The sequence below is a fragment of the Pseudopipra pipra genome, chromosome 1 (assembly GCF_036250125.1).
Source record: "Pseudopipra pipra isolate bDixPip1 chromosome 1, bDixPip1.hap1, whole genome shotgun sequence".
NCBI classification, from domain to species: domain Eukaryota; kingdom Metazoa; phylum Chordata; class Aves; order Passeriformes; family Pipridae; genus Pseudopipra; species Pseudopipra pipra.
In genome coordinates this window covers 104,466,582-104,488,649 of record NC_087549.1, presented here as the reverse complement: position 1 = coordinate 104,488,649, position 22,068 = coordinate 104,466,582, and the positions used below count along the sequence as shown (strand labels likewise).

At 35.7% G+C, this 22,068-nt stretch overlaps 1 protein-coding gene across 1 annotated transcript in view; it reads right to left on the bottom strand.

Annotated features, from left to right (window-relative positions):
- CNTNAP2 (contactin associated protein 2) overlaps positions 1-22,068 on the bottom strand; it is a 1,027,914-nt gene that overhangs the window by 678,522 nt on the left and 327,324 nt on the right. The gene's annotated exons all lie outside the window — the stretch shown is intronic.

The window sequence follows — 22,068 nt, the reverse complement described above, 5'->3', positions numbered from 1 at the left end:
GCACAAAATGAAAGATCTACCAGAAAAATTGGGAAAGGAACAGGTTCTGCAGGGCTGGATGAAGTTTTGATCTGCTGGTTGTACAAGCTGTCACAGATTACACTGGCAGATGCCTTACAGAAGTATTATTGCTCCTTATGGGTCTATGAATTAACTTGACAGTAATACTATCAACAATATTCTCAGCCACTAGACTACATTAAACTGTTCTAAATAAAGAAGGCCAATGATGCAGAGATAAAAGTAGTATTGAAACATTAATACAATTTCTTATTCTTCTGAAATAAAAACACTCAAGGGAAAACTGTAGTAGGATTCTTCAAAGAATAATAAAATTTCTAAGAGAGATATTATAATGATATATTTGCCACAATGATAAGTATTAGGAAATACATGAAATAATAAACAATCCATCTATCAATACAGAGAAAAAGTGGAATATCATTCTCTTTATGACCATACAGACATAAATACACAGAAAACAAAAAATTTACAGACTTGATGTGATTTACAGGGTCTTTTTTTTGTTTTTAACTTTGAACCAAATAAATGTCCTGGCACAACATCAAATCATGTTGCCTAGTCCATGGGCCAATTTTTGTTGCTTTTAATTTCACTTATAGGCTTCAATTGATGTCACAAATCTAGCCTGCTTGCCAAGCAAGAAACTCTCTGCTATACTGCATCTTGTATACTCCCATCATTAGGCGGCAGCATTGCTTCAGTCTTAGGCAACTCTAAAAATTATTCAGCTGCTACAGGTGTTAATGTTTGCAGGTCATGGGACATTTTAATGTTGTGATATCAACAGAATGATCTGATGTCATAAGAGGTTGACTTTCATTGTAATTAAAAGAGCAGCACTACACCACTGACATCAAATTTGTTAATTTTTTTAAGATTTACAACAGATGCTTTCTCCCTGCACTACCCAGCAAAGTAAACAGGATATTTCAGCTGTAGGGAATCATTAAACGCTTTTTAAAACAAACAAACAAAACCACACAAACACCCTTCTGAAAAGCACTTGCAGGAAAAAGTACTCCCTCACGTTCCCAAATTCAAACTAGCTCTATTTTTGCAGAGAATGGTAATTTAATTTAAAATAGAAAATAGCTTCTTCATAATTGCTATACATGGATTTTGGAGCAGTTAGCTCTACATTCTTGTTGTTATAGCAGAGATGATGTTTTCTCTCCCTATCCTAACATCCCCATCCAACTGACATAACTGAGGCTGATAGGACACAAAGGATAAGAAGCTGTGCCTTTACAGAAGCTATCTTTGTAAAAACCATTTTGGTGGCTACAGAAAAAAATCATGTTGAAATGTGAGCATTTAAAAAAATTATTATGAAAGACAAAGCCAATAAATCACTCAATAAAATTTTCTTCAGCAATGCAATTGTTGAAATAGGATGATCTAGTATAGCTTTAAGAAGGCTCAAATAGATGCTACATTTTTTACACATTTTATTTATGCAGGAGATTTACATTAAACCAGAAGATTGTGTTAAGCATATTTAAAAGAAAAGACATTTCAGTATAATAGGATGTAATTTCTTCATTTAGTATATTCATATTACTGAGACAAGACTGGCCTTCTGTAATTGATAAATATATTCATTGTAAATTACTATTAGGTTTCAAAGAGTCTTCTCCTACAAATTCATCGAAAAGTTTGGAAAAAATTAGTGCTAACATCTGTTTTCTCAGGTTGCTGGTTTTTTTGGGGTGGGTGTTGCTTGTTTTTTATGTCAGAAGAGGCAGAAAGCATTTTTCACATAATGCTTTACAAAAGTTAGAGATAAATGACACAATAGTCACATCTAGGCCAGGAGATGGAAATACTAGTATTGCAAGACAGTCTGCCCTATAACCATTTCTAATAAGTGAGAAACAAGACTTTTAGTCAATATTGCAAAGAGCAGCAAACAATATTATCTCATATCTCAGTTTCATATTTGCCCTCTGGCTTTTCCATGTAAGTAAATAAACAAATAGTCAAAAGGATAAAGGAAAAACTTGCTGAAATACAGCTAAATGTGCTGCTTAGCAGACCAGCATGTTAAGGGAACAATGATCACTCTAAATGGGAGGGCAGACCTCAGCCATTCACCAGAAGCGACCTCTGAGTATCAATTAGAACTGTCCTCTTCCCCTTTTATTCATCAAGCTGTGCTATTTCAGGAAGGTGACTACTTTGTTCATTTTGTTGGCGATACATGTAACCTCTAGTGGTTCAGAGATCCTTTTTTTTTTTTTTTCAGGTGCACGCTCTAAATAAGTTATGAAAATATTGGATTGTATACAAATTTCCCAACTGTAAAATCTTGCCAATACCCCAAATTTATCAGAAGAATTTAAGTACATTTGTGTCTCCAGCTGCTCTAAGAAGGTACAAAAATCTCACATTCCCAGAAATGTGCACATACAGCTCTGCATATCATTTAATAAAACCCGGCTTCTTCATTGGGATGCAGAAGTTGGTTTGATACTGGACAGGGAAAAGAGGATTTACTGACAAATAATATATCTAACACATTTTGCCTTTTTAAAAGAGTGATGAATTTGGAAATCAAACTTGATTTCCACAATATGGCATTATTTTTGAAAAACACTTAATTTTATGGCCAGTACATTATGACAGAATAATGAATTATCTTTAAGGAAGCAACCAAGTGACAGCACATTAGTAGTTTTCAATGGGCTTGATGTCGTACTGAAACTGCAGTGGCATATTAAAATTGTGGAATAATTGCTATTCAGTATTATTATTCACACCTTGGTGTAAAGAGTTCATTTTTAATGGTTACAGGCTATATTCTGAATTTTATTACATTCATTATTTGTACTTTTTATTATGGAAAAAAAAGGCATTTGATACAAGTTTTTTTGTATGATGCTCCCTTTATTTCATATACTGCCTTTTAATGACACATGCTACAGTATACTATAAAATCATTGTTGGCTACAAATTAGAAACAGATTATACCTAAAAAAAGTTTTAAAGATATTAAACAGATTATATAATACAGTTTACTTTCCTTAAAAAAGATAAGGAGCATTTATGGAGTTTTTTGGTAGTAAAGGTGCAATAAAATCAATTGCAGACAATATCTACTTCCTATTTTTATGCTATTCCAGAATTTGATACGAATGAACATATTCACCCACTCAGCAGCCAAAATAATTGATTCAATGAGATTAACCAAGAGAGCTACTGGATACTCTTATTTATATTATATAGCACTCTACATCACAAACAAGGCAAGTCATTCCAACTTGAGGAAGACTGACTGTACATGAACCTTTGTTAATAGAGAACTGCAAGTTCAGGGACAGTAAAGTCAACACTGAGCATGAGGCCCACATGTTTCCAAGCATCCAAGAAACTTTCCTGTGCATAAAAACCTACAAATCTTAATCAGCAAAGCCAGACAGAGCATACCTGTGGTAAAGGGTGGCTATGAAAGATTTCATAAAGCTTTATTTTCAAAATAAGCTACAGAAAATTATATGATCTGCTCTTACTTCAGACTGATCAAACTGCTGAAAAACACATTCAGTATGATTTCTTATTTAGAAGACATAAAAGTATATTCAGAATGCTAAGAACTTGTAAAAGTTTTTTTTTATGATTTTTTTACCAAATAAAGACAGTTGCTAACAAATAGTGTTAGTTTCATTACAAGAGTTGAAGATTTAATTTTTTTTAATTATGAAAACTCCAATGCATTTCATGTTTTTATTGAATTTTATTCTACAGGTTCATTGTCCAGAACAAAAAACAGTATAAAAACATAGTCTATCTCTGAATGACACATGTAAAATATAGCACTTACCATATTTCTAGTATAAAGAATTCAAGTCAACCTTGGCCTATTTTTTCAAACTTTCATGTACCATTTTTATTAATTTTTTTTATTAATTACATATTTCAGCTACCTATTCCAAGCTGAGTAAGCTACCTCCCATTTACTGTACATGAAGACAGTCTATGAGATGATTAAGCCTTACTTTCTTATCATTCCCCCGATGAATTGTCCATAAGTAGCAAAGCTGGGGTAGGCATACAGATTTTAGATTTTTATGTGAACTCACTTAGGCTACTGAATTTACAGAACTACAAGAAGGGAGACACTGATTTATTTTTTTTTTTAAATTTCTGTTCCATTTCATTTAGAAATTTTTCTTTCAAAAATTTGGCACTTTAATCTTCATTCGTGACTGAAACCGGAAACATTAATTTCCATTAGAAGAATCCACTCTTGTTTTAGTCATACTTGTCCATCATTCCCTACTTCAAATCACAAAATTAAAAATACCAGTACTGCAGTAAGTCTAGTGTTCAACTCTTTCAAATGAGTAATAAAAAGGTTTCAATGACGTGAATTAAAGAAGGAAAGGATCCTTACTCAGTAATTTCATTAGAAAACAAACTATGAACAACTATAGATATAAGATGTAGGTTTTGTGGTAGTAAAAATTCAGGTGATTATCTAATCACATAATATTTCTATAGACTTTCAGCAAGAAAACAAAATATGCCTTTTTAATACTTAATAATAACCTAAAACATTCTTAGAGTTTGAATCTGCTTATTTGTATGGGGAAAACACAACAAAATCTTTCAATGAGAAATAACACTTTCTAGGTCACTGCAATAACACAAAATCAATACTGTTTGATACCTTGCTATTTTCCAAGACATTGCTTGTCATTCTGCTACATAAAAGGTAAATCAAGACCAAAAGGAAATCTTTGAAATACTGAGATCATTCATTTACTGCACTTCAGAGAAAATATGGGCAGCCATTTTCTACAGTAAACAGTAAAGAAAACAATACAAAAGAGACCTAAACTTCTAAAAAGCATAAATCTGCCTGCACTGTTTGTCTCCATTATACTTAAGTAGGACATCAATGGCGGTTTTCCTTTTTGCCTTGTCTTCCTCTGTCCATTTTATTATACATTGTAGACAAAGACTTTACCTAGAGCAAATAACACTCTTCCAGCTTTGGGGTCCCCAACATAAGAGGGATGTGGACCTGCTGGAGCAAGCCCAGAAGAAGCCACAAGGATACTCAGAGAGTTAGAGCACCTCTCCCATGAAGACAGGCTGAGACAGCTGGGATTGTTCAGCCTGGAAAAGAGAAACTTTGGGGTGACTTAACTGCGGCCTTCCAGTACCTGAAAGGAGCTTACAAGAAAGATGAAGAGAGATGTTTTTCAAGGGTATGAAGTGACAGGAAAAGGGAGAATGGCTTCAAACTGAAAGTGGGTAGGTTTAGATCAGATGTTAGGAAGAAGTTTTTTTGCTGTGGGGGTGGCGAGACTGGAACGGGTTGCCCAGAGATGTTGTGGATGCCCCATTCCTGCCAGTGTTCAAGGCCAGGCTGAACGAGGCTTTCTGGTCTAGTAGAAGGTGTTGAAACTAGATGATCTTTAAGGAGCCTTCCAATCCAAATCACTCTATGATTCTATGAATAATATAGCATTGAGTGGCTCTAGTCACACTGAGAAAAACTACGCATATACAGAAGTCTTGGATGATTAAAGACCTTGCATTTTGAGCTGCTTCTTGTCCTCATACAGGGCTGCACTTCTAATTGAAACAATCTTTTCCCGATATTGGTATGGGCAAACATTTATTTCCTTATCATAAACAGCATACATTGGTTTATTTCTTCTATCCATCTGTTGTTCTAACTAAATATGTATTCTCAATCCAGTCCCTATCTTCAGAGTAGTAGCTTTTGCATGTTTGAAGGGCTCTTCTTTCCAGCACATAACAGCAGCAGTGCCTTTGTAAACAAGATTGTACATGACACCAACGGTGGGCAAATAATGAATACTGCATCAGAATAAGCAAAGGGTGATATTCAGAAAGCAACAAATACTGAAAAAATAGCAGCATGATTATAGTCACCCTCTATTTAAAATTACCTATATATATTTTGCAAAAAGTTAAATATCACAGAGAAGAAGGGAACAGAAACGATGACTGGATATCTTTTTCTCTAGAATTCATTGTTAGAATTTACCCCAAATCAGACCACATCTGCTAAAAACTGACAAATTAGAGCCAACCTATGTCCTACCTCCCCACAAGTTTCAACAGCAGCTTTCTAGAGGTGTAGAAAGAACTGGGGTCAGTAAGCTCTGAATTTCTAAGTTCCTTATAAAATGCATCTAGCAAAACTCATTTTGCATGGGTAGGAGAAGAGCTGAAAGCTCTAAATCTATAGAGAGCTCAGCATCAGCATTAATCTTGAGTACTGAAAGGCTGAAGCAGCACACCAGCCTATCCAGTGTCCATGACAAGTCCCTGAGAATAGATCTACTGATTTCTAGTGGCACTTAACAGTGCCAAGGTCTCTGATAAAGTACACTTTTCATGTCTTTAAACTATGTAAAAATTTTTTTCTTTTTTTTGGTGGGGAGAGGGGAGAGTAAGGATTAGCCTTTACTCATTTTAGCATATATGTTTTGTACATTGTTAGACTAGTTTTAGAAGACTTTCCTTCTAGTAAAAAAATAGACTCTGTGTATGTGTGTGTATAAAAAAAACCCCAATTATATTTCTTAAAATTATTTCATTTTCATTTAAAAACCTGAAAGTTAAAAGTAGAAATAACCCAAGGGATAACAGTAGTTATCAGGATACAGTCCACACAGATCTTTTTTAAAAGAACATTAAAATCACTATATTATTTTTTAAATCCCAACAGATCTTTCTTACAGTAAATGCAATTAAAATAAATCCCTTGATGTAGTGTCTGCTTCTTAATACCCACTGCTTCCTAGTCTATCTTATCTGAGCACAAACCACATACGAGGGAATGAAGGAATGAACAATCAATCTGCCCTAAGGAACAGTGGTGATATCTAACAATAAAAATGATACAAAAGAGATCTCATTGTTGTCATTTACAGTTGTCAAACTCAAAATGGGGGGGGGAAAAGTTATAAGCCTGAGGAGTCTCATATCCTGAATCCACTGTTCAGGAACAAACACTCTCCAGCTTTGGTTATTTTAATGAACACATCACTTTAAACTATGCCTTTCCCATCTGTTCTGCTTTCTAATTACATATGCAAAAATAAGCTCATTCACAACCGCATCCTAATGGAATCTTAAACAAAACTTGGATGAGATTTAAATATTCTGTGCACATCATCTGTATTCAAGACATCAAGCAGCTTCTTCTCCATGAGGTGTTTTCTTGTTTTCTAGACAGAAAGTTGAGGCAAGGCAACGGATCACTGCACCCTGGCATATAAATCTCTTGCATACAAAATAACCACAGTGGCATACAAAAGACAAGGTAGAGAGTATAGAGATCTCCCTTTCCTCACATCCTCTTTTCAAGTACCACAACACAAATCTTTCATTGCATGTTTATGCATTGCAGCACTGGGGCTTTCCTGACAATTCAGGTCATATCCCTAGCAAGAATTAGCAAATGTATAGTTAATTCACAGTAGATACTGCCTCTGCAGTGTCTCTGCTGAGCAATTGAGCCCCAATTAGCACATGCTTATCCAAGATTTTAATGATGGTCAGATAAGGAATAGTGAAGTTTTACTGACTGTGATTGAATAGCATTTACCTATCTTTAAAATCCAGATAGGAGCTCATCATGACACTTCCTTGTAACTGCTGTGATGCCTCCTTAGTAGAGATGACAGAGGAAAAGGCATTAAGGTATTCCAGCACCTGATTTATACCATTTCAATAGCAATAAGGTGCCTAAACACTTAAGTCACCTAAATCATCCTGTTTCCATTAGTGGAGCTCACAAGTTGATGGAAGGCAAAGCAGAATTTCTGGAAGTTATATTGTGATGTTCTAGCTCATCTTGATTAATATTTTTTCCCTCAAATGATTGTACATGAAAGATGATTAAATGCCATAATTCAGGCTTACATATCTTTTTCTGTGACAAGTCTTCAGTGATAAAAGATAAAAGCTGAACCTCCCATCTTGCAGAGACTTTCTGTGTGAGATCCTACAGTGAATACAGTTTCTGCTGTTGAGTTTCAGCATATACCAGTGTTCTAGTGATGTGCAAACAACACTGTAGTGAAATGCTCACTGTTAACAAATAGAAGCTACATGATTATTTCGTTATACCCATTATCTGTTTTCTATCTATGTTTTTTTTAATTCCAAATCTCCTGATCTGTATTTCCCACAAGAAAATCTTCTCCCTTGAAATGCCCTGATCATGATGTACTCCCTTCATCTGTTTCAGGCTCTGAAAGGGTCTTAACCCAGCAAGTATTAAAAAATGACTGGCCTAGCTTCTGATATTAAATACAGTGGTGCTGAAGTTCAGCTCCCTTAATGATTACCATCAGCCAACCTTTGTCTTCTGCTACTGATGTTTGTATCACCACTTGGGCTCATCTCCTGGACTGCTACAGAACCCAAAGACTGCTCACTTTTCTACTCTGCTACCTACTCTTTATCCATTTCTACCAGATTGTTGTTATTGTTGTTTGTCTGGTTTGGGTTTGTTTGTTTGTTTCTGGTTTTTTTACAAGGTTCTTCTCTTGAGACTGGCAAGAAACAAACCTTCCAAGAGTATACTCAGGTTGAAGATTTTTCTCTAGTGTTTCCTATCCAGGTTAAGCCTGATTTTCCTCAATATACTTTTTCCATCTGCTCAAAATATCAGACCCGAATTCCCATTTTACAGCAATTTCTGAGAACCTGGTTTCAATCCAAATGATTGTAAAATCACGGTGCATTTTGATATTTTCTCACAAAAAAATTATAAGTGAAGCTAACGAATTCTCACAAAGAGGTTTTCATTTGTGGAAAAAAAAATATTGAGGGAAAAAGAATAAATCAGCCACTGCAATTGGAAGTCTTTGAATAGTTAAAAGTAGCTTTCTGAATATTTTCTGTATGCAAATTGCCTAGAAAATTAACAGTAAAGGAGCTATACTATCCTCTTATTTGTGACTATGTTGTATTGACCCAATCCTGAGAAAAGGACAGGATCCTTCTCTACCTGCCTCATGGATTAGCCAGCGCTTCCAAATGCTTCTGCAAATCAGACCTTGCTTGAGATATTATGGGTGCTGCTGGCTCTGTTCAATCCATCTTAGTAAACATGATTCCCTCTCCTGTTTTTCCTTCAACAAGCAGGAGCATAGAATTGTGAAATACTGAGACATGACTTTGTAAATCTAATATACAGTTGATTCAAGGGGTTGACAGCAAAGCTAAAAGATAATTATTTTCTTCATTAACACATATATTGCAAGCAGTATCCAGATTCTTTTCCTTTCTCTCCATTAATAGAATGTATTCTATTAAAAAAAAAATCTATTTTTAAGGATTACTCAGTACTGCATCCATTTTGATCATGAAAGCTCAATTATGACTTTTATTTTGCTAATAGCATAACATTTATTCATATCATATGCAGAGTTGCAACAATATGGGAGGAACAATTTTATTCTTTATTTTAATTTGGAAACTAATATGTTCATTTTAAGATATGACTATACTGCAGTAGAATTCAAATTTTTAGGGCAACAATTTGCCTGAAGTCTATGATAAACTACTAATAAATAATGATGATTCCCTAACGAGTTTATACTCCTTGGAGCCAAAACATAGCACTGTATACAAAAATCGTTCTAATCATGTGAGACTGTACTAGGGGGAAAAAAAGCCAGAAGAAAAAGTTATAAGTTATAGCACTGATAAAAATAACAGTGCTCTTATCAGTGGCATCAAATGTTAATTTACTCATGTGGGACTAACTAATCTGACACATTTTAGACACTAGCCAGGGTACGAAATTCTGCTAGGATTTTTATTCAACGTAAATTAATGAGAACTCAAAGTTCATTGAGCAGATCATTTCAAAAATTACACTGTAATAAATTAAAAGCCCCAAATGCAAACTGCAACCCTTCTTTTTAAAATTTTAACCCAGAGAAGGGATGAGAATATGGAAAAGCTAGCTGTAGAGTAGGAAAGTTCAACTTTCGGAGTCTGGGGAAATATTCAAAGCAGGATTTAACTTCAGGTGTCCTGAGTCAACCCCTTTTCTCCCCCTGACTCCATAAGGCCTCTAACACTCAGGATGGCATGGCTCCCCAGGCGGAAATTAATCTCTCTGCAGTTTCCACACTCTTCACTTAAGCTGTCCAGGCTACAGATTGAAATACTTGTTCTGAATGCATTTTTTCAGCATTGTCAGTCAAGATTCAACACTACTGAGAAGCAAAAAGAACTCCTGTATGTCTAGGTCAACTCAATATACACACTCCCTCACCAAAAGAAAAAAAAGCTAGACTGCAGATTGTACGTAAATAATTTCTGTCGATACAGAGGAATAGTTGGCAGATAAAGAATCAGCCACAGCTACAAAAGAAGCGTTCAAGGCAGAAATAATCTAACTTGGCAGAAGCATTGCCCAGGCAAGTAAACACCTAAGTGAGGATAAAAATAGCTTTAGTGTACATGTCTATAAGCCACTGTAACGCATCATTCACCTCACACAGACAATTGTGAAAATAAATAGTATTCTGAAACTTCATAAAAAATACTGTAATGATAAAGCTATTAATCTTTCCTACTTCATCATACATGCACAACCTAAGGTTATATCCCCATAAAGCCATCTGCTCTTCCCTTCTAGAGATTACATAATTCTCTTCTTGAATAAAGATCATGATTTTTTCCGCATGCTGAAACAAGCAAATCTTCCTAACAGTCTTCAAGGAAATTTCCATTTGCTGAGCCTAGACAAGGAAACACTACTGCAGCTCAAGAGAAATTGTCCAGGAACATCCATGAACTGTATTACGGCTTTTCCATAACTTCTATGCTCTGCTGATTCACTTTCATATCGAGGAAAACTGCTTATCACAGACAGTTAGTCCTACTCTAATTCCAGCTACGTGGATACCATTCCTACTGAAGACAGAGGACTTTTCCTTATGGCAGAAACCCAGGAAATAAATATGCAGCAAGGGCTTCTAGAGCACCACTACCTAAATCACTACTTCTGGAAAAATTGATTCCTATGATTATCGTGCTATAAAAATATTTTAAACAGGCAAAACAAAATGGCTTAAGCATGGAAAGTGAAATATCATAACTATATGAATTATGGTTAAAATATAGGTTTATATACATTTTTTTAAAAAAAAATGAAAGAGAAAAAAATCTGCTATTAATTGTAGGTTTAGAGACATCTTATGCCATAATTTTAGCTTATGATTTGGCAATGTTAATTAAGCATCATAAAATCACAGCATTTAAGAGAGCTAACTAATGTTTATGAGGCCACTGCAATTTTTTTCACTTTTATGTTTTGTTGCTATTATGTAATCTCTTTTTTCTTATTAGTAGAAGCAACGCATCATGTGGAGAAAAAGAAACTGTTATTTGCCATAGTTTTACCAAGCAAATTTATGACAAGGATGACTCCAGCAAAAAAATTATGTACATAAAAGTATTCATTTGATCTATGAAAATATATACCTGCTGTTAGAAAGATATGGTACTGGATGACTGGGAAAGTATTTGTACAAAGAAACTAAAAATGTTAGCAATATTCTGTTTATTTTCTTCTAAAGTAAAATAAAGGGAGTAAAGTTTATAATTAAACTGAATTCCAGTTAAATATAGAAGTTCTATAAGTACATTTAAGCATGTTTATCTCACAATAGTATCTGTTTTGAGAGGTTTCATTAAGATACATTTTGAATGAATTTTTAATTCCTTTATAGTGTACCTGCAGGATTTACACGTGACAGAGGGCTGAAATCTGTAATATTGAGATTCCCTGATATTGTTTCTGGTTTAAGCCTCCTCCCCACTGAAGGCAACACATCTAGCACATGTATCATGAAGTTATTTCTAACAGCCTCCAGAAACCTGGGCTGGCTGCATCCCACTGTACTGCCCTTCCAGTAGGTGCCCAAGAGATTAAAGTTTTGAATAAGAATAAAGATATCGGATCTGGAGATATTACAAATTTGTTTAAAGAAAATGGTGCTCACTTTCTCATCCTAATTTTGTGGATTGTAATACATTCCTTACCATCATGTCACCGCTCACTGGCTTCTCCTTGGATCCTGACACACAAGGTCTTAAGGCCATGTGCAGCTCTAGTTTCCCAGGCTATGTGTATTTGTATGCATTATTTGAGAGGCATTCCTTTGCTCTGTTTCTCTCCTGCTGAAGTCTCTCTTGTTCTTGCAGCTTTTCATTTCCAACCCTATACATCACTTTCCCATTCAATTGTGGGTTTTAATTTTTCTTTGCTACCTTCAATTTAGTGAAAGACTAAAAAGATAGTCAGGGAGCTGGAGCACACACCCTCTGAGGAGAGACTGAGTGACTGGGACTTGTTCAGCCTGGAAAAGAGATGGCTTTAGGGGAACCTCTTAGTAGCTTCAGTGCGGCATGATCATCAAAGAGATGTTGCCAGGTTCTTTATTGAAGTGCATAGCAGGAGGATGAGAGATAATGGATACGAACTGAAATGTGAGAGGTTTTGACTGGAAATAACTCTTTTTTCGCCATGAGAACAGTCAGGAAGTGGAACAGGTTGCCCAAAGAGGCTGCAGTCTCTGTCCTTGGAGGTTTCTAGATCCGCTTGGCTAAAGTCCTGAGCAAGCTGATCTGATTAGAGAGCTGAACCCTGCTTTGAGGAGGTGGTTGGACTGGAGACCTCCTGAAATTACTTTCAATGAAAACTATATTATTATTATAAGAGTAGTTTATTATAAGAATATCAGCTTGGCAAATATGAAAAACTACACCAGGTCGGCCTAACTTTAGCAGATAGTAAATAGCAGGGTATGAGCAATGCAACAGAGGACCTTCCACAGGCAAAAAGATGGAGAAATATTTTGAGTGCAAATTAACCATTAAGTATTTCTTTTTGCTAATTTTTTTTTCTAATATTGTATGATCTGACTCTTTTACGCAGGTTAAAGAATTTCACACTATTAAGATGAAAGAAGGGTCTTACTTCCTACATAGCAGCTTTCCTACTCTCTTTGAATCATTGTTCCCTCAGAACCTCCAATGTGCAGAGGCTCAAACCTTTCCCAAAATTCTATTGTTAAATTTGGTAAGATAGGTAACACTTCTATTCTTGCAGACAATTAATTATTAAATTCTGATTTTACACACTTGCTTTTTGTAAAAAAAAATCATTCTGTATTGTATAATCAGCGCTAACAACTATTTTCTACATACATTAACTTGCCATATGACATTGAGCTTTACTTACTCATTATATCATTTGATTATTTATTTTTTTAAAATCTTGATGTTGGGAAACCTAACTCTCCTGGAATTGGGTTTCTTTAACTTTCGTAATTTCCTACCTGATATCACAAGGTCAACAATCCTCACTTTGTTTTCTGAATAGGTATTTTTGACACATAATAGAGTTGCCCTCCAAAAAAACAAAACCAAAAATGCACAACTCCCCCTGTCAAAGAATCCAGAGATGGAGAAACATGCAGTGTATTTCTTGAACTCATTTCAGAAGAATAAGTAGAAAAGGGTACAAGAAGAGCAGATGATCAGAAGTTAACTTTTAATCTCCTGTTTTGTAAAGGAAGTTAGGTATTAATGCAATGGATTTGAAAAAGAAAGATTCTAATATACTAAAAGCAGCTTATTACAAAAGATTTACCAATAGTTTCACAATGGAGTAAGTGAAATGGGAGCAGAAAACATTTCATCTTCCTTCAATAGTCATTTGCTAGCATTACTGGACAAATACTAGAGTCACAAAAGTAAGAGCTGGTTAAGCTTTCCCTATGACAGATGCAACACCTTTAGCAATATTTTGCTACAAGGTCTAAAATTCTGAATATTCTGCCTACAGCCAATTATATTGAGTAGTGTCAGTATCTGCAAAATGACCTTAGAACAGATATGAGTGCACCTTGTGGAACCAGACAATGAGCTCAACAATGTGCAAGATCAAGTGCTGGATTTACAAACTCATAAAGAAATCTGAAAGCCAAGATAACTGTAATTTAATATTCTTCGACAAAGATCAGGGAGAAAAAAGTTTCATAATTGATTCTTAATGGGTAAAGGAAAGTGGGCAAGTATTTTGGACACAAGATTCCTCGGGGGATAGGTTTTCTACCCATCTTTACTTACAGACTTGAAATTCTCTGTTACATCTCTCCTGGCATAGTGCATGTTCGGATCATAGCCAACATTTCAACATTCCTAGCTCTTATCATAAAAGTTCTTAATGCACAGTAACTGAAATAGTTTTAATTGCCACTGATTTTTCTCCTGCTTTGTACAATTTTGCCTGACAAATTCATGTTTAAGGCTAGCATTGCCAAGTACCATGGAAAGTGATCTAAAACAGTAGCTTGTGTCATGTTAACATCCCTGGAGCTACACTCATCAGCTGAAGGATTACATGCTAGTCAGAACATATTGTGTTACACTCTATCATGCCAGACCTGCACTGACAAGTTTCTTCAACACTAAAGCTGAGTTTCTGAAGTGACAAGTCTCAGGAACCAAGCAACTGCAAAATCTCCACATACATTCCAGTGTTCCAAAAACACAGCAATTTCTATTACACATCTTAATCAGGCTGATGATCACTGCATGCTGCCACTAACTTAACAACGTCTCTGCCAAAGCCACCAGCTTTTTAATGGCAAAACCTTTCTTGGTGGTCTTTCTCCTTATGATGTGATGTCTCTTTCCATTAGCCATCAACAACCGTTCATGGAATCTGAGGTAACCAAAATAGCTGTAACCCAGAGGGTACCAGTACTGCAATGGATTCAACATATCTTTTTTGACTGAGATAAATTACCACATGGCATCAAGTGCAAACAAGCCCCTCAAGTCTTCTCACGTATGAAAGGATCCTTTCCATGGGAACAAGTTTTGTGAGAAAGCTGAAGTCCTTGAACTCCTCCTACAGAGGAGGAAATTTGCTTTTTTGTACCTACCACCTGAAAATATGTTTATAAACTTTTCCTTTCTCTCTTGTATCCAAATTTTGTTGTGCTATTAAACTGAATTTCAGATGCTTCCAGAGATTTTAATTGACCAAAAGACCAACAGAGACTAAAAAATTGCACGATAGCTCTTTTTATGGGGGGATAATTGTTATAAAAGGTTAGCTTTATCACTTGGAGTTTACCTCTTGTGTTTGACATGAGCTATTCTTCCAAAGAAATTCTTAGATAAATTGTTGAACATCATTTTATAGCTTCATCTACTTATCTGGCAAGGCTCAATTCTATATTCTAAATGCACATTCTATACTTTCAAACATAGTTAAAAAGAACAATATAATCCCTCCGGGAATAAAAAGAAATCAAATGCAGACATGGTACATTAGCTTAATAAAACCCAGGAAAGACATTTACGAACTCTCTGGCCTGAGGGTCCCTTTAGGAACAAACACAACTGGTTCTGTTTTTTACATAATCTTCCTTCACTAACACTATTCACAGTACATATCCCTGCAGTTTGAACCAGATAGTGGTATGACAACTACTTTTTAAAGTGTGTCCTAATTTGTTGAAAGCAGTTTACTGAATTAGCTCTATAGGCGCTGTATATCAATGTAGCTTTGTTTGAACAGACCTGAATTCACATTATTCCTAACCTTATGTTTTTCATGCAAATTATAAAGAAAAAATACTGACACACTTTCCATTAAATATTCAGAACACAAAGGGATTTATGTGCTAAACTTACCTAGAAAATTAACAGAATTTAATTTATCAGACTAATTTTTCTTGTGTTCATTTGCAAATCTCTATCTCTTTTCTCCTCTTTCTAGTTTCATGTAATCTCTTACAACTTAGCCCATTTCCATTAAATTTGTCAAAATAGCTACAAGTTTCTAGATCTTTAAAACCCTTAGTTTCCCTTTGTGGAGAGTAGAAAGTGGGAGCATGTTTTAAACATAGCTTATTAGAAAGTTGCATATATTCATTATTGGTACCCTGTCAGTACTTACCAATACTGCTGGTATTAATCGACAACAAAACTAACTCTAGGCATAATTTTTTGAATTGTTTTTTATAGACCTCACATTCAATGCATTCAAAAATATTCTGTTTGGCTAGAACTGTTGATGGTTTAAAATCATCCATAATAGCAGTCCATATTAGATTTCCAGTACCAACATAGTATTTTAAATAATGCTATCGGCATCTCTTGGGACACTTGTGCCATTCATGGTTTTTTTCAATCTTCTGTATCATGACATAGAATTAATAACATTTAACTAACACACAAGCAGGAGAAAGTAGGAGAACAGTTAATAGTACCACCTCTGCTGGGCAAAAGACTTCTGCAAAATGCTAACAATGAGCTTTCGGTAATATGGGAAAATAGTGTCTATACTTAATTGAAAATTTTGGAAGTAAACTAGTCAATTCATAGTTAATACAGATAATAAAATGCATAATTAAATTACTTTCTGTAATAGATTCTAGCACTTCGACAGAGAGATGAAATCTCATAATGCTTTTCATTACTCTGATCAGCAGCATCTTATTCCTTAGCTATAATATTTAGAACTTTTTCAAGTTCTTAAGGCAAGTTAACAAGATAAAAGCCATGATTACAGCCTTCAATTTCCTTGCTTGTAATGTAAGATATGGCAAGTTTATGAAATTGTTATAATCACTTTTATAGCTATGTTTCATGAGCCATGTCAGACTATGGAGGCAATCTATTTTTTGCAGTTATGCAACCAACTAAAAAATGTGGCAGCCTTCTAAACAAGAAACAGAAAAACCTGCCATTGACTAAGGTTCTAAGATGAGAACACTTCTGTTGTCATGGAATGGAAAACGGTGGGAGAAGGGAGCAGCCCTTTATAGGTCACTAGAAATGCTATGGCTTAATGATTCTGGTAACTCCAACACTCTTGTCGAACCAAAGGCTTATTTTATGTTGTTTTCTTATCTCTCTTAACTTGGGAATTTTTTTTTGTATTTTTTACTTCATAGTCCAACTCTTGTTTTTCAATAAGCCCTGGACCTATGCCAATAGGGTAAATCATTTTTTTGAGATCTCTCCTGTCTTTTTTCTTATTTGTAGACAACTTCCCATGTTCTTTTAAACTTCCCTGCCTTTGTAGACAAGTCTGAGAGCCTGAAAGTGGTGTAATCATCCATAAAATTGGATAAGCCTTTAGATTTTCCCAGAAAACCCCGTCATTGTGACTTCAGCCTCATGGAGGGACCAGCTGTAAGAGAACAAGATAAGAGCACAGGAATTGCCACATCACACTTAGTGAGCTAGTAAACTAGCAGCTTTTTCTCAAGGGTGGCAAATATCACATATTTATAAGCAAGGTACTCCAGCCTCTGCTCCAACTGCAGAAAAAACATTCCCTGTGAAGGGCTTAATACAATTCCTTAATTAAAGTCTAGTGAAAGCCTGAGAACTGAAATGTTTAAAAATATTTATTGTCAAATGCTACTGAGCTTTTGGAGTCTCAGTTTTGATCCCTAGCTATAGTATTCCTTTCCAGATGACTTTGGACATGTCTCACCAAATAGCCATCAGTCAATGTGTTGGTTGCAGCCTTAGCTGAATTCCAAATTACTTACTGTTTCAAGAGAAGGAAAGATCTTAAGCATTATCACCAGCATGTTTAAGATAATACATTCCACATATAATACTCAGAATTTGGTTTTGCCCAGAAACTAGAAGTTCAGTAAAGAAACTTTTAGAGATTTTTCACAATAATTAGGCTCTTAATTAATAGCTTCTCTGGTTTCTCAAAAACTGTTATTTTTTAAATTTAGCATGCAACTTTTTCTTCTTGATAGCTGAGCACCATTTTAGCCTAATTTAGAAACTGGTCAATCACAACAAGAAAAGAAAGAACACCCCTCCCAAAAAAAAATCCCACCTGGAAAGCAACATATGTAAACAACAATCACCTCTATGTATCCAAAATGTGTTATGGGGAATGTTGCTGACCAACAGTTGATAAAGTCAGCAAACCAAATAATCCCAGCATTGCCTTTTGTCATAGGTTGTTTCTCCACCACAAAAAAAGCACAACCTCTTGATACCGAAGAAAGCAAAGCAGTTCAAGTACCATCTCTCTCAGTATATATAAAAAAAAAGAAAAAAAAGAGAATTTAATACACAAGAATTTGGCTTGTGTATTAGAAGAGACATCTAGTTTCTATATTTTCTACATTTGGCAAAATGTCAGCTAAAGTGCACTATGCAACACCCAACATTTCCTTCTCAGCAAAAGCACACTGCTCAGTTTCACAAAGCAATACTCTTGTTATACTTATCTTTTTCATTACCCAATATCACCTGATTTTTCCCTCAAAACACTCATCTTCAGCCTATACTAGCAAAAGCTAAGAAGACAGGGATACTTACAAGATAACTTATGGTTACGCATTCCTGATCTATAAATATTATATAATTACAGACAAAATCAAGTGCCTATTTTTACATACCATAGGATCCTTTGATCCATACAAGCATCAAATAATTTCTGACAACTTTCTTAACCAAAGTAAAATCAGCTCACTGGGAGTTGAGTGCCTAAAGGCCCAGCAGGAATGCTAAATTTCATGGTAGTCAATATTGGAAAGCAAAGGCATTTAAAATACAACTTTTCAAAACGCAGCTTTTCAAGCTAGTTAGCATTTTTTTCCACTGCTTATCAAATTATACAACCTCATTAACCACAGTAGAAACTATTTGTCTCACATTGGGTGACTTGGAAAATTGATCACTCAAAAAAATGTTGTCATAAAGAACACATCTGTCCTAAAAGAAAAAAAATCTGTCCTAGAAGCAATCAAAAAAGTTTAGGGCTATGAAAATAATTTAGCTCGTTGTTGATATTAATTTGTTTCTTAGTTAGCTGACAAACTGCCAAAGACGTTCAATACAGAACAATATTATCTTATATGAACAACATATCACAGCCAAACAAATGGATCATTTCAGAAGAAAAACAGTGCAGGCATCAGGAAGAAGGGGCGAAACTACTGTTAACATTTCTTCTGAGGATTGCTTGGTCCTTAGCTAAACACACTAAATCTCCATGCAGAGAAGAACACAAAAGTATAACGTCTTTATTTTATTTATGTGTAGGTATCTGTGTCAGCATAACTAAACTGTTGCTTCTTAATTACACCTGGAGTTTCTCACCCTGCAGTGTTATAGTCACCTGCCATTCTGCATGAAGCTGACTCAAATCTCAACTACAGTGATAAGCTCCCAAAAATAATTATTGTCTCTCACTCAAGGCAAATATTTTCTCTCACTCAAAAAGCTCTAAGATCTATACAACATTACTTCATTTACCCCTTCCCTTTCCACCTTTACTTCACTGTAGAAGGCTTGTGTAAAGCTGAAGCTTTCTAAAGTAAATGAACTCGCTCACTAAAAGTTGACATACCTTTTTTCCTTCAAATACCTGTAATTTTTATCAATGTTCAAATGAGTCTTATACACAAGAAGAGCTAAAAAAATAGTTTCGTCTAAATGAGTGAGACAAAACAAAGAGAAACCAACAGCAAATCTATGACATGAGACTGGAATGCTAAGTCAGACTCTTCCAGATTCAGAGACATTTTTTTTTTATGACTTATGTAGTAACTCACATACAGGAAAAACAAGTGTTAATATTCTGTCTCTTAGCTTGTAGCTCAGATTTTCTTGTGAATAAACTAACTGCGAAAGCTAAAACATGAATAATAGCTGCACTCTCCCATCCTGCAACAAATACCCTCATTTTATCACATTATTTCTTTTCTCTCTTTCAGCATATAACTGTACTAGGAGGTTATAATGGTAGCCAAATATCTCCCATTTCTACCAGCATTTATACTTGTTTATGACTTATTTGGGAAAGGCAATGCTCTGGCTGTGCTCAAAGCTGCAATCTATCAGTTGCACTACACCCATCCCTGTAAGGAAAACCTGTGTTTTGTGTGCAGGAGAGGATGAAACACTCATAGCATTTGGCAAGAGGCACTGACCTTGGGAAAAGCTGACAGTGCATTTTCTGTAAACTCACTACATCTTAACCTTAATTCCAGATGAGACTCACAAAGCTCTATATCTGGAGTATCTGTAGATAAAACTAAACCCAGGATATCTAAATTATCAGCCTCTGCTGTTCCTAAATATACTGGACCTGTCAAAAGAAGTTGGACAGTTTTCCTATATCAAGGTTTTCGTTTTTTTGATCTCACATGTTCCCACTGATCTGTGCAAATGAAGTAGCTCCAGTGTTTGAGGAAGATGAAGTCTTCCAGTTTGCTTGTTCAGTGTGCCATCTCTAGTGTAAACATGTTCCTCATGAGGCATTGGTTTAAAGAGGCATCTAGCTGAACTCTAACATATAATTACTGTGCATTTTTCAGACAAGTCTCACAATTTATACTAAGTCTAAAATTTAATTATAGGGTGCCAGCTTTTTAAACAGAATCATAGAATAGTTTAGGTTGGAAGGGACCTTTAAGGTCATATAGTTTCCAACCCCTCCATCACGGGCAAGGACACCTTTTATTGCTCAGAGCTCCATCCAATCTGGCCTTACACACTTCCAGGGATGGGGCATTCACAACTTCTCTGCGTAACCTATTCCAGTCCCTCACCAACCTCATAGAAAAGGATTTTTTCCTAATCTCTAATCTAAACCTACTCTCTTTCGGTTTAAAGCCATCCCACCTTGTTCTGTCACTTTAAGCCCTTGTAAAAAGTCCCTCTCCAACTTTCTGGTAGGCTCTCTTCAGGTACTAGAAGGCTGCAATTAGGTTTTCTCAAAACCTCTTCTTTTCCAGGCTAAACAATCCCAGTTCTCTTAGCCTTTCCTCACAGGACAGCTGCTCCATCCCCCTAATCATCTTGGAGCGAGTCCAGAGGAGGGCTACTTACAGGTTGATGTCCGTCCTGTGCTTGGGACCCTAGAGCTGGATGCAGTACTCCAGGTGGAGTCTCACAAAAATGGAGTAAAGGGGCAGAATCACCTTCCTTGATCTGCTGGCCACAGTTCTTTTGATGCAGCACATGAACCTCCACTGTCTGTTCTAAGAATTGAAATCAGACAGCAGAGGTAAAGTCTGAAATCTTTGGATTGCCTGATTATATAACTTAGTGCCTAATTTACAAAGACAGATGTCCTTCTGTGAAAAATTGTCTTTATGCAGGCAAGAACCTGCCACTGGCAATACTATTCTTGCACTCACACGTATACATCATCTAATACTAACACTAACCTCTCCCTGTACAGGTAATACTTCTGTGATTGTAAACTCAATGAATGCTTCTGACACGTACTAAATAAAAACAATACAAGTTTAATGACATTTAGAAATGGTGTCAGAACTTTTTACATATCTTACAGCTATGACACAGGTTTGAAGCAGCTGATGACAAACAGCAAAGAAGAGAAGGACTAGATATATTATACCACTCACAAAATATAAACAAGTCAGCCACCCCATTATACCATTATACCATTATTATACCATCCATGTTTGACACCATTAGCTCCTGTTCCAATGCAGATAAAAAAATAAGTATTCTAAGCACAGTTGGACAGCTAATCTGGTCTGCATTTTCAAGATGAAGCCAGTAAGAACACCAAAAGAGATTTCTTAACTGTTTACAGACTAATGTCCCAGTGCTGCTTGAGAAACTGTCAGATTAAACTCTGGTCTCTCAAGGTAGTTGAAAGTGCAGAATTTGGCTACTCTGGGGATAAACAGCCAGAGCTGCACTGTGGATATATGGATCCTGTGGATATATGTATATCTGTGATATATGGATCCTATCTGTCTGTCTGTGAGGCTGCCTCCTCTCTGCCATCAGCCCAGACACTTTCCTGACAAAACCGGCCATTCATTAGCATCAGAACCAATTAATGAACTGAACTGAGAAAAGCTAGCTGCTCAGTAGAGCCTAGGTGATCTGCTGTCCCTGTTTCTCTGTTGCCCATTTGCCTTTTCTCCTTGGCTGGACTTGAAACTGCTGCCTCTGAAAACAATTGCAGTAGGAAAAAAAAAATCACAA